The sequence below is a fragment of the Aegilops tauschii genome, chromosome 3, assembly GCF_002575655.3.
Source record: "Aegilops tauschii subsp. strangulata cultivar AL8/78 chromosome 3, Aet v6.0, whole genome shotgun sequence".
NCBI lineage: Eukaryota > Viridiplantae > Streptophyta > Magnoliopsida > Poales > Poaceae > Aegilops > Aegilops tauschii.
Genome location: NC_053037.3, coordinates 589,696,924 through 589,708,025, shown reverse-complemented (window position 1 = coordinate 589,708,025; position 11,102 = coordinate 589,696,924).

The window sequence follows — 11,102 nt, the reverse complement described above, 5'->3', positions numbered from 1 at the left end:
CATGGATCTCCCGCAAGATCTCTTGGCCTTCCTCAGGGGAGATACAACGTTGAAATGCCCCTGAAACACTGCGATGATGTAACTCGCCATCGATGACGATCATTGACTTAGCCCGCCGGGTTATTTGCCTGGCCAAAGTTTCATCCTCAGGCAACTCTCCCCGGGTTATATAAGCCAGATATGGCATTGTCCAGTCTGGTATGACATGAAGAGCCGCCACCAGTCGTGCCTCCGGGTCAGGGATAGCCAAGTCCTCCTCTGTAGGCAACTTAACCGAAGGGTTATACAGGACATCCAGGAAAGTGTTAGGCGGCACCGGCTTTCGCTGAGAGCCTAGCCGGCTTAAAGCATCAGCCGCCTCGTTCTTCCTGCGATCAATGTGCTCCACTTGGTATCCCTGAAAGTGCCCAGCAATGGCATCAACCTCGCGGCGATAAGCCACCATGAGAGGATCCTTAGAATCCCACGTGCCTGATACTTGTTGAGCCACCAAGTCTGAGTCACCAAAGCACCTTACCCGGCTTAAGCTCATCTCCTTAGCCACCCGAAGACCGTGGAGCAAAGCCTCGTATTCAGCCACATTGTTAGTGCAAGGAAACATCAACTGTAGCACATAATGGAACTTGTCACCCTTAGGGGAAGCCAATACGACGCCAGCCCCCGAGCCCTCCAGCTGTCTGGACCGATCAAAGTGAATAGTCCAATAAGTGTTATCCGGCTTTTGCTCAGGCACTTGTGACTCTGTCCAATCATTGATGAAATCCACCAAAGCCTGAGATTTAACAGCAGTGCGTGGCACATATTTGAGGCCATGAGGTCCAAGTTCTATAGCCCACTTAGCAATTCTCCCTGTGGCCTCTCTGTTTTGAATAATGTCACCAAGAGGGGCAGAACTGACCACAGTGATGGGATGACCCTGAAAATAGTGCTTAAGCTTCCGGCTTGCCATGAACACACCATATACGAGCTTCTGCCAATGCGGGTACCGCTGTTTGGACTCAATGAGCACTTCGCTGACATAATAAACCAGCCGCTGAACCGGATGCTCCTTACCCGCCTCCTTGCGCTCCACCACAATAGCCACGCTGACAGCTCGTGCGTTTGCCGCCACATACAGCAGCAAGGGCTCCTTATCAACCGGAGCAGCAAGGACTGGGGGCTCTGCCAATTGCTTTTTCAAATCCTCAAAAGCGGTATTAGCCGCATCATTCCAGTCAAAGTTATCAGTTTTCTTCATCAACTGGTATAAGGGCATAGCCTTCTCACCCAAACGGCTTATAAACCGGCTTAAAGCAGCGATGCGGCCCGCCAAGCGCTGCACGTCATTTATACACGCCGGCTTAGCTAGGGAGGTGATGGCCTTGATTTTCTCCGGGTTAGCCTCAATGCCTCTGTCAGAAACCAAGAAGCCCAACAGTTTGCCTGCAGGAACACCAAAAACACACTTGGCTGGGTTAAGCATCATCTTATAGACCCGGAGATTGTCAAAGGTTTCTATTAAGTCATCTATCAGGGTTTCCTCCTTGATGGATTTAACCACAATATCATCCACGTAAGCGTGAACATTGCGCCCGATCTGTTTATGAAGACAGTTCTGTACACAACGCTGGTAAGTCGCCTGTGCGCACTTGAGTCCAAAGGGCATAGACACATAGCAGAAGGCTCCAAAGGGAGTGATGAACGCCGTCTTCTCCTGGTCCTTAACTGCCATCTTAATCTGATGATACCCGGAATAAGCATCCAAGAAACTTAAGCGTGCACAACCCGCCGTAGCATCAATGATCTGATCAATACGGGGGAGGGCAAAAGGATCAGCCGGACACGCCTTGTTCAAGTCCGTGTAGTCCACACACATCCGCCAGGTGCCGTTCTTCTTGAGTACGAGCACCGGGTTAGCCAACCATTCTGGGTGAAAAACTTCAACAATAAACCCGGCCACCAAGAGCCGGGCCACTTCTTCACCAATGGCTTTCCGCCTCTCCTCATTAAACCGTCGAAGGAACTGTCTGACCGGCTTAAATTTTGGATCGATATTGAGAGTATGCTCAGCGAGTTCTCTAGGTACACCTGGCATGTCAGAAGGTTTCCACGCGAAGATGTCCCTATTCTCACGGATGAACTCGATGAGCGCGCTTTCCTATTTCGGATCCAGATTTGCGCTGATGCTAAACTGCTGAGACGAGTCACCTGGAACAAAATCAACAAGTTTAGTCTCGTCAGCTGATTTAAATTTAATTGCCGGCTCATTCTCTGTGGTTGGCTTTTTCAGAGAGGTCATATCTGTTGGGTCAACATTGTCTTTGTAAAACTTCAACTCCTCTGTAGCACAAACAGACTCTGCATAAGCCGCGTCGCCTTCCTCGCACTCTAGAGCCACTTTCCGGCTGCCGTGAACCGTAATAGTCCCGTTGTGACCCGGCATTTTGAACTGTAAGTACACATAACACGGCCGTGCAATGAACTTGGCGTAAGCCGGCCGTCCAAATATAGCATGGTATGGACTTCTTATCTTGACCACCTCAAAGGTCAACTTCTCCACCCTGTAGTTGTTCTCATCACCGAAAGCCACTTCCAATTCGATCTTGCCGACTGGATAAGCCAACTTACCAGGTACCACACCATGGAAGATAGTGTTTGACTGGCTGAGGTTCTTATCAACCAACCCCATACGGCGAAAAGTCTCATAATAGAGGATATTGATGCTGCTGCCTCCATCCATGAGTACCTTTGTGAACTTATAGCCTCCCACCTGAGGAGCCACCACTAAGGCCAAGTGGCCCGGGTTATCCACCCGGGGAGGGTGATCCTCCCTACTCCACACTATAGGCTGCTCAGACCACCGCAAGTAGCGTGGAACTGCCGGCTCAACAGCATTCACAGCCCTCTTGTGAAGCTTCTGATCTCGTTTGCACAAACTAGTGGTAAACACATGATACTGTCCACCGCTAAGCTGCTTTGGATTGGTCTGATAACCCCCCTGCTGCTGTTGATGACCCTGGCCAGACTGTTGATTAAAGCCCCCTTGACTGCCCTGAGGGCCAGAATTTGAGCCGCCCCCCGGGCCATGAAAACCGCCGGCGCCTGAGCCGCCACCCGGGCCATTGTAGTTTTTAAAGGCCTTCATGATTGCACAATCCTTCCATAGATGAGTCGCTGGCTTCTCTCTAGAGCTGTGTCTCGGTCAAGGCTCATTCAACAGCTGCTCCAGAGAAGGTCCTGACCCGGCGCCTCGGGGAGGGGGCCTCCCCTTGCGTCGCTGGTTGTTACCTTGGGAGCTCGCGTTGGCTACGAACTCTAGGCTGCCATCGGCCTTGCGCTTGCCTCCTCCTTGGTTCCCCGGGTTAAACTGAGGACCCTTGCCATTGCCGTTCTTCTTTCCCTTCCCTGTCCTTTCATCATCTGAAGGGGGATCCTTGGTACCATCGGAATCGGCGTACTTGACAAGAGCCGCCATTAGTGTACCCATATCAGTGCAGTCACGTTTAAGCCGCCCAAGTTTCATCTTTAGGGGCACAAAGCGACAGTTTTGTTCCAACATTAAGACTGCAGAGCCGGCATCCATCTTATCCGATGAATGTATGATCTCCTTGACCCGGCGAACCCAATGGGTCGTGGATTCACCCTCCTGCTGCTTACAGTTGGTCAGATCCACAATTGACATAGACTGCCTACAGGTATCTTTGAAGTTTTGGATGAACCGGGCTTTCAGCTCAGCCCAAGACCCATGGCCGCCTCACTGACCTCCAGTAGCTCCATAGCCATCTCATAACTCTCAATCCAGGCCGCGGGTTGTAAGTCAGCTGTATAGTTAGGCACCTTCGTAGGGCCCTTGAAGTCCTTAGGTAGACGTTCATTACGGATAGCTGGCACTAAACAAGGAACACCCCCGGTCCTGGTAGGGATACCCACATCAACGGAAGTCGTCGGGTAAGCCGGGGGGGTCTCGTAAGCCGTTAATTGAGGCGCTTGCTCCGCCTCTTGCCGTGCTTGGTCCGCTGCGTAAAAGGCTCCATTATGAGCCGGGCCATGGCCAGGGGGCGGGTCATGGCGTCGGACGTTGCTTGAGCCGGTTGCCGAGACCATGTGCCGGCTGTAACTCGGGCTCTGGCCTGGACGAGGAGTCGAGTGGATCCTATCCCGGCTGTAGGAGTACGCCTCTTGCTGCGCCAGTGCTGTTTGAAGGAGTTCCCTGACCCGGCGGGTCTCGATAGCCGTCGGAGAGTCACCGTCAACTGGTAGGGCCGCCAGGCGTGCTGCCGCAGCGACCATGTTCTCCAGCGGGTTATTATAATGACCCGGGGGTATTGGCACGTACTGAGGCGGGGCAGGGGGCACCTGGGGAGGCCCCATCACTCGCGGCTGAATAAGGGGTCCAGACCCGGGTGCCATGACCCCTGGCGGGTTACTAGACCCTGCACCTGGCGTGTTGAAGAGGTTGCGTGGATCGTAAACCGGCGGGAGTCGAGACTGGGCCTTTTGATGCCTCCGTCTCATGACCTCATTGGCCGCGTTCTGATCCATCGTGAGTTGGAAGGACTGCGCCTGAATCAGCTGAGTCTGGGCATCGAGAGCCGCCCGCTCTGCAGCCAGCCTGATTCCTTCTGCTGCAAGATCCTCTTTAGCTTTTATCAGATCCAATTTCAACTGTCCCACCTCCGCATCATGCTGGGCTTGATCCGCCGGGTCAACTGTGGCGGTTAACAGGGCCGTCATCTTGTCCGTGAGATCCATCAGCACCTGAGCCGGAGAAGGCACCGGGTTTCCTGATCCAGCAGCGGGGTTCTGAACAGGCTGCGCACCAGCCATAAAAACTCCAACCTGACTTGGCGGCTCAAAAAGGTCCGGAATACTGTCGCCATCGGAACAACCCATGAGCCTGCCATCTTGAAGTTGGTACAACGAGTTTGACTCATCAGTGGCCGACTCGCCGTCAGAGCCGGCGGCCGCCTCATCACCAGACCCGGATGGATCAGAGGGCCCTCCATGGATGCATCCCACAAAAGCGCGCCTTAAGGCAGGCCGGGCCCGGGCGGGTCGTGCGCGCCTTAAGGCAGGCCGGGCCCGGGCGGGTCGTGCGCGCTGAGCCGTTTCGACGAGATCGGCGCAGAGATCCGGCTCGGGGCCCGGCTCACCAATCTTGCCAATGAAGACATGAATTCCGCCGAAGGGGACCCGGTACCCGTACTCAATTGAGTAGGCATCGGGGCCCTAGTCCGCATCGTCGATGTAGAGCTTGCCGCGACGACTCTTGGTCATCCGGCCCACGGCGTATCCCTTGAGCCCTTCGAAGCTGCCCTTCAAGAACTCAAATCCACCGTGCGCTGGCCCCACGGTGGGCACCAACTGTCGTGGAATTGTCACGGCAGATATCCTTGAGCTAGGACTTAGTCGTGGAGCCATCGCAACTAGGAAGCTTGAAGGGGTTATGCGGGTCAAGGAACACGAGGGTTTATACTGGTTCGGCCCCTTACGGTGAAGGTAAAAGCCTACGTCCAGTTTGAGGTGATATTGATTAGGGTTACGATCGCCAGGAGCTAAATAGCTATGCCCGGTTCTCGATGAGATTGTTGTCGCCCTCAAACCGCTGCCGGGTCGTCCCTTTATATAGGGAGGCTGACGCCCAGCAGCCCTTAGAGTCCCGGCCGGCTCATAAGAGTGTCCGGCTCGGACTCTAAACTATACTTGCCTTACGCTACAAGTTCTACTATAATAATGATTGTAACTACGGGCCTTAAGCTCTATCCGGGTCTCAGCCTACCTCTGGCCCATCGTTTTGAAACTTGGCTCCGGGCTTCTGGCAACGACCGTACGAGTAACCCGGCCCCTCCTGGCGGGTGACTCTAAGGTCTATATCCTCAACAGATGCCGATGATTGGATCGTGGACATCAACAAGCATTTTGAATGTAGCAATGTCAGGCCTGAGGACTATGTCAAGTTCGCTTCTTTTCAGCTCAAGGACCAAGCTGCTGATTGGTTTCAGCAATACAAAGATTCCAGAGGAGGTCGTGTGATCACTTGGACTGACTTCTGTCAGGACTTCAAAGCGCACCACATTCCACAAAGTGTTGTTGAGAGCAAGCGTGAGGAGTTCCGCAATCTCAAGCAAGGCAACATGTCTGTGTATCAATACAACATCCAGTTTCAGAAACTTGCTCGCTTCGCTAAACAAGACGTTCGTGATGAAAAGAGCATGATCTATCACTTCAGAGGTGGCCTTAGAGAGGATCTGCAGTTAGCTCTCGTTCTTGTTGAGCCTACTCAGTTTCATCAATTCTATAACATGGCACTGAAGCAAGAGGCTGCTCAGCTCAAGTGTGAGGCTTCTAAGAAGAGAGTCAGAGACGCAGTTCAGTCTTCTTCTTCCTCACTTGTGGCAGCTAAGCAACAGAAGTTCTGGTTGCCTCCTCCTCCTCCGTTTCGTCAGCCTTACCAGCAGAAGAACAAAGGTGGCCATGGTTCTTCCAACTCTTCCAACTCTGGCTATCAGAACAAGTCTCAGAATCAAGCTCCAAAGTCCAATGCTCCTTATCACCGTCCACTCTCAGAGGTGACTTGCAACAAATGTCAGTAGAAAGGTCACTATGCTAACAAATGCTTCAACCAAAGGCGTCTTCCGCCGCCTCCTCCTCCTCCTGTCAGATATTCCAGCAATGCAGTGGCCAAGCATAATACAAAGTTTGCAAAGGTGAACATGATGAATGCAGCTCAAGCAGAGGAATCTACTGATGTGATAATGGGTAATCTTCCTGTTAATGATATTCCTGCAAAAGTTCTTTTTGATACTGGTGCATCGCTTTCTTTCATATCAAGACCATTTGCATCTAAGCATGAATTGCATTTCCAAGGATTGCCTAGACCGTTAGCAGTTGTCTCTCCAGGCAAATGCATGAATGCAAGTTCCATGGTTCCGGATGTTTCCATCAAGATGGGGAACTATAAATTTCTGTCTTCTCCAGTTGTTCTTGGTGACTCGGATATTGATCTTATTCTCGGGATGGACTGGCTTTCTAAGCACAAAGCTCAACTTGATTGTGCTGCCAGGGAAATTCAATTGACACACTCTTCTGAGGATGTGATTATTTATGCCGCTCGTGATGAAACCATTCGGTTGTTTTCTCTCAATGAGAAGGGCGAATTGAATGCCATCTCTCAAATTCCAGTCGTTTGTGAGTATCAAGATGTCTTTCCAGAAGATTCCGGGTATGCCTCCTCACCGGCCAGTTGAGTTCGTTATCGATCTTGAGCCAGGCACTGAACCCGTTTGCAAGCATCCATACAAGCTTGGACCCAACGAGCTGAAGGAATTGAAGAAACAGCTCGATGAACAAGAGCGTCTGGGTTTGATCAGACCGAGTTCATCTCCATGGGGTTGTGGTGTTCTTTTTGTAAAGAAGAAGGATGGCACGGACCGACTTTGTGTCGACTACCGTCCATTGAATAAGAAGACAATCAAGAACAAGTATCCACTTCCCAACATCAATGAGTTATTCGAGCAACTCAAAGGTGCTAAAGTATTCTCCAAGCTTGACCTTCGTATGGGTTATCATCAGATTCGCATTCGTGAAGAAGATATTCCCAAGACAGCATTCAGAACAAGTTTTGGTTCTTATGAATATACTGTCGTGTCTTTCGGCCTTGTCAATGCTCCTCCAGTATTCTCTCGGATGATGAATTTCATCTTCAACCCCTATACCAATGAATTCGTCTTAGTGTATCTCGATGATATCTTGGTCTTCTCCAAGAATAAGAAGGATCATGCCAAACATTTGCGATTGGTGCTCGACAAGCTCAGAGAGTATCAATTCTATGCTAAGTTTTCTAAATGTGAGTTTTGGCTTGATGAAGTTCTTTTCCTTGGTCACATCATCTCTGCCAAGGGCATCGCTGTTAACCCCGAGAAGGTGTCCGCAATTGTGAATTGGGAACCTCCTGAGAATGTCAAGCAGCTCCGCAGTTTTCTTGGTCTTGCAAGCTATTGCCGAAGATTCGTTGAGAATCTCTCTAAGATTGCAAAGCCTCTTTCCAACCTCCTCCAGAAGCATGTGAAGTATGTCTGGTCTCCTGAGTGTGACGTTGCTTTCAACACTCTCAAAGAGAAACTAGTCACAGCTCCTATCTTAACTCCTCCTGATGAATCCAAGCCATTTGAAGTTTTCTGTGATGCTTCTCTTCAAGGTCTCGGTGCTGTGTTAATGCAAGAGAAGAAAGTTGTGGCCTATACCTCTCGTCAGTTGAAGCCCAACGAAAAGAACTACCCCACTCATGATCTTGAGTTGGCGGCAGTTGTCCATGCATTAATAACGTGGAGACATCTCTTGTTGGGAAGACAAGTGGACATATTCACCGATCACAAGAGTCTCAAGTATATCTTCACTCACCCCAACCTCAACCTCAGGCAGACTCGATGGGTCGAAATGATTCAAGAGTACAATCCGAGTATTGTATATACTCCAGGCAAGGCCAATGTCATTGCAGATGCTTTAAGCAGGAAGGCTTATTGCAACAACTTAATTCTCAAGCCATTCCAACCGGATCTTTGTGAAGCTTTTCGCAAGCTGAATCTCCAAGTTGTTCCTCAAGGCTTTCTTGCCAACCTCATAGTCTCTCCTACTTTGGAAGATCAAATTCATGAGGCACAACTTCTTGATGCCATGGTGAAGAAGGTGAAACGTGGTATCGACAAGGGTCTTTCCAAATACAAGTGCTATCGCATTAATGACAGAGACACTTTGTTCTTCGAGGACCGGATTGTGGTTCCTAAAGGTGATCTAAGGAAAGTCATTATGAACGAGGCGCACAATTCTCTCCTTTCCATTCATCCTGGAAGTACGAAGATGTACCATGACCTCAAGCAGTCGTATTGGTGGACTCGAATGAAGCGAGAAATTGCTCAATTCGTGAACGAATGTGTTGTCTGTCGAAGGGTGAAAGCAGAACACCAACGACCAGCTGGTCTCCTCCAACCTCTTGCTATCCCAGAATGGAAGTTTGATCATATCGAAATGGACTTCGTGACTGGTTTTCCCAAGTCCAAGCGTGGAAATGATGCTATCTTCGTTGTCATTGACAAGCTCTCTAAAGTGGCTCATTTCCTTCCAATCAAAGAATCCATCACAGCAGCTCAGTTGGCAAAGCTATACACCTCCAGAATTGTCTCCTTGCACGGCATTCCACAATTGATTTCTTCAGATCGTGGAAGCATCTTCACCTCTAAGTTCTGGGACTCCTTCCAGAAGGCCATGGGCACAGACATTCGCTTCAGCACAGCTTTCCATCCTGAAACTAGTGGCCAAGTCGAGCGAGTCAATCAAATTCTTGAAGATATGCGCAGGGCTTGTGTCATTTCCTTTGGCATGAAATGGGAAGATTGTCTTCCATATGCCGAATTCTCTTACAACAACAGCTTCCAAGCAAGTTCGGGCAAGGCCCCATTCGAGATTCTCTATGGCAGAAAGTGCCGTACTCCTCTCAATTGGTCAGAGACTGGTGAACGCCAAATTCTTGGCAATGACTTAATCACTGAAGCTGAAGAAATGTGTAAAGTCATCCGTGATAATCTCAAAGCCGCGCAATCGCGCCAGAAGAGTTACTATGATAGTAAGCACCGTGATGTGGCTTTCGAGATCGGAGACCATGTCTATCTCCGCGTCTCTCCAATGAAAGGCACTCGTCGCTTCGGTATCAAAGGGAAGCTTGCCCCTAGATACGTGGGTCCTTTCAAGATCATTGGCAAAAGAGGCGACCTCGCCTATCAACTTGAGCTTCCTTCCAACTTCGCGAACGTGCACGATGTGTTCCACGTGTCACAGCTCCGCAAGTGCTTCAAGACGCCTGAGCGCACTATCAACTTTGAAGAGATTGACCTCCAAGAAGATCTGTCTTATCATGAGCACCCCGTTGCTATTCTTGAAGAAACTGAGCGCAAGACTCGCAACAAGTCAATCAAATTCCTGAAAGTGAAGTGGTCGCACCATTCCGACCGGGAAGCCACCTGGGAACGCGAGGACCATCTCCGTTCCGAATATCCGGAGTTCTTTCAGTCCTAGATCTCGGGACGAGATCCTCTCGTAGTGATGGAGTGTTGTAACACCCCGGATGTAACTTTCCATATTTGTAACTCCAACTCTTGCCATTTTCGGCTATGTGTTATGATATTCTCTCCGTGGTCGGGTTTTGTCTTTCGTTTTGCATTTTGTTCATGTCATGCATTTCATATCATGTCATCATGTGCATTGCATTTGCATACGTGTTCGTCTCATGCATCCGAGCATTTTCCCCGTTGTCCGTTTTGCAATCCGGCGCTCCCATCTCCTCCGGTGCACCCCTCTTGTTTTCTTTCGTGAGCGGGTGTCAAACGTTCTCGGAATGGACCGAGGCTTGTCAAGTGGCCTTGGTATACCACCGGTCAAGTTTCGTTCCATTTGGAGGTCGTTTGGTACTCCAACGGTTAACCGGGTAACCGCAGATGCCTTCTGTGTGTTGCAGCAAAACCCCCTCTCTAAACAGCCCAAAACCCACCAAACTCTCTTCCATGCTGTAGGTCGTTCGATCACGATCGTGTGGGCGAAAACCGCACCTCATTTGGACTCTCCTAGCTCCCTCTACCTATATATTTGCATCTCCTCCCGAAAACGTTCGCAGTCCAAAACCCTAACTCCGGACCTCCGCGCCGGACGAAATCCCCGCCGCCGCCGCGTCCAATCGCCGCCTGCCACGTGCGTCTCCGCCGCCGTCCGCCGCGCCGGCCCGCTCGGCCCGGGGCGGGCCCTCCCGGCCCGCGTGCGCCGCCGCCCGCCGCCCGCGCGCCTCCCGCGCCTGCCCGCGCCGCCGCCGCCATGCGCCGCCGCCGTCGCCTCGCCGCCTAGCCGCGCCACCCCGCCGGCCGCCGCCCGTGCCACGGCGCCTCGCCGACTCCGGCGCCGGCCGAGCCCGGCGCTGCTCCTCCACCTCCTCCCCGAGCCGGCGCCCGGCCGCCCCGACCTCCCCTCCGGCCGCCGCACCCTCTCCGGCGAGCTCGAGCTCCTACTCCGGCGAGATCCGATCAGGAGCCCGATCCAGTCAAAGTTCGGTTGACTTTTCCCGAGACCTGAATATTTCCTAA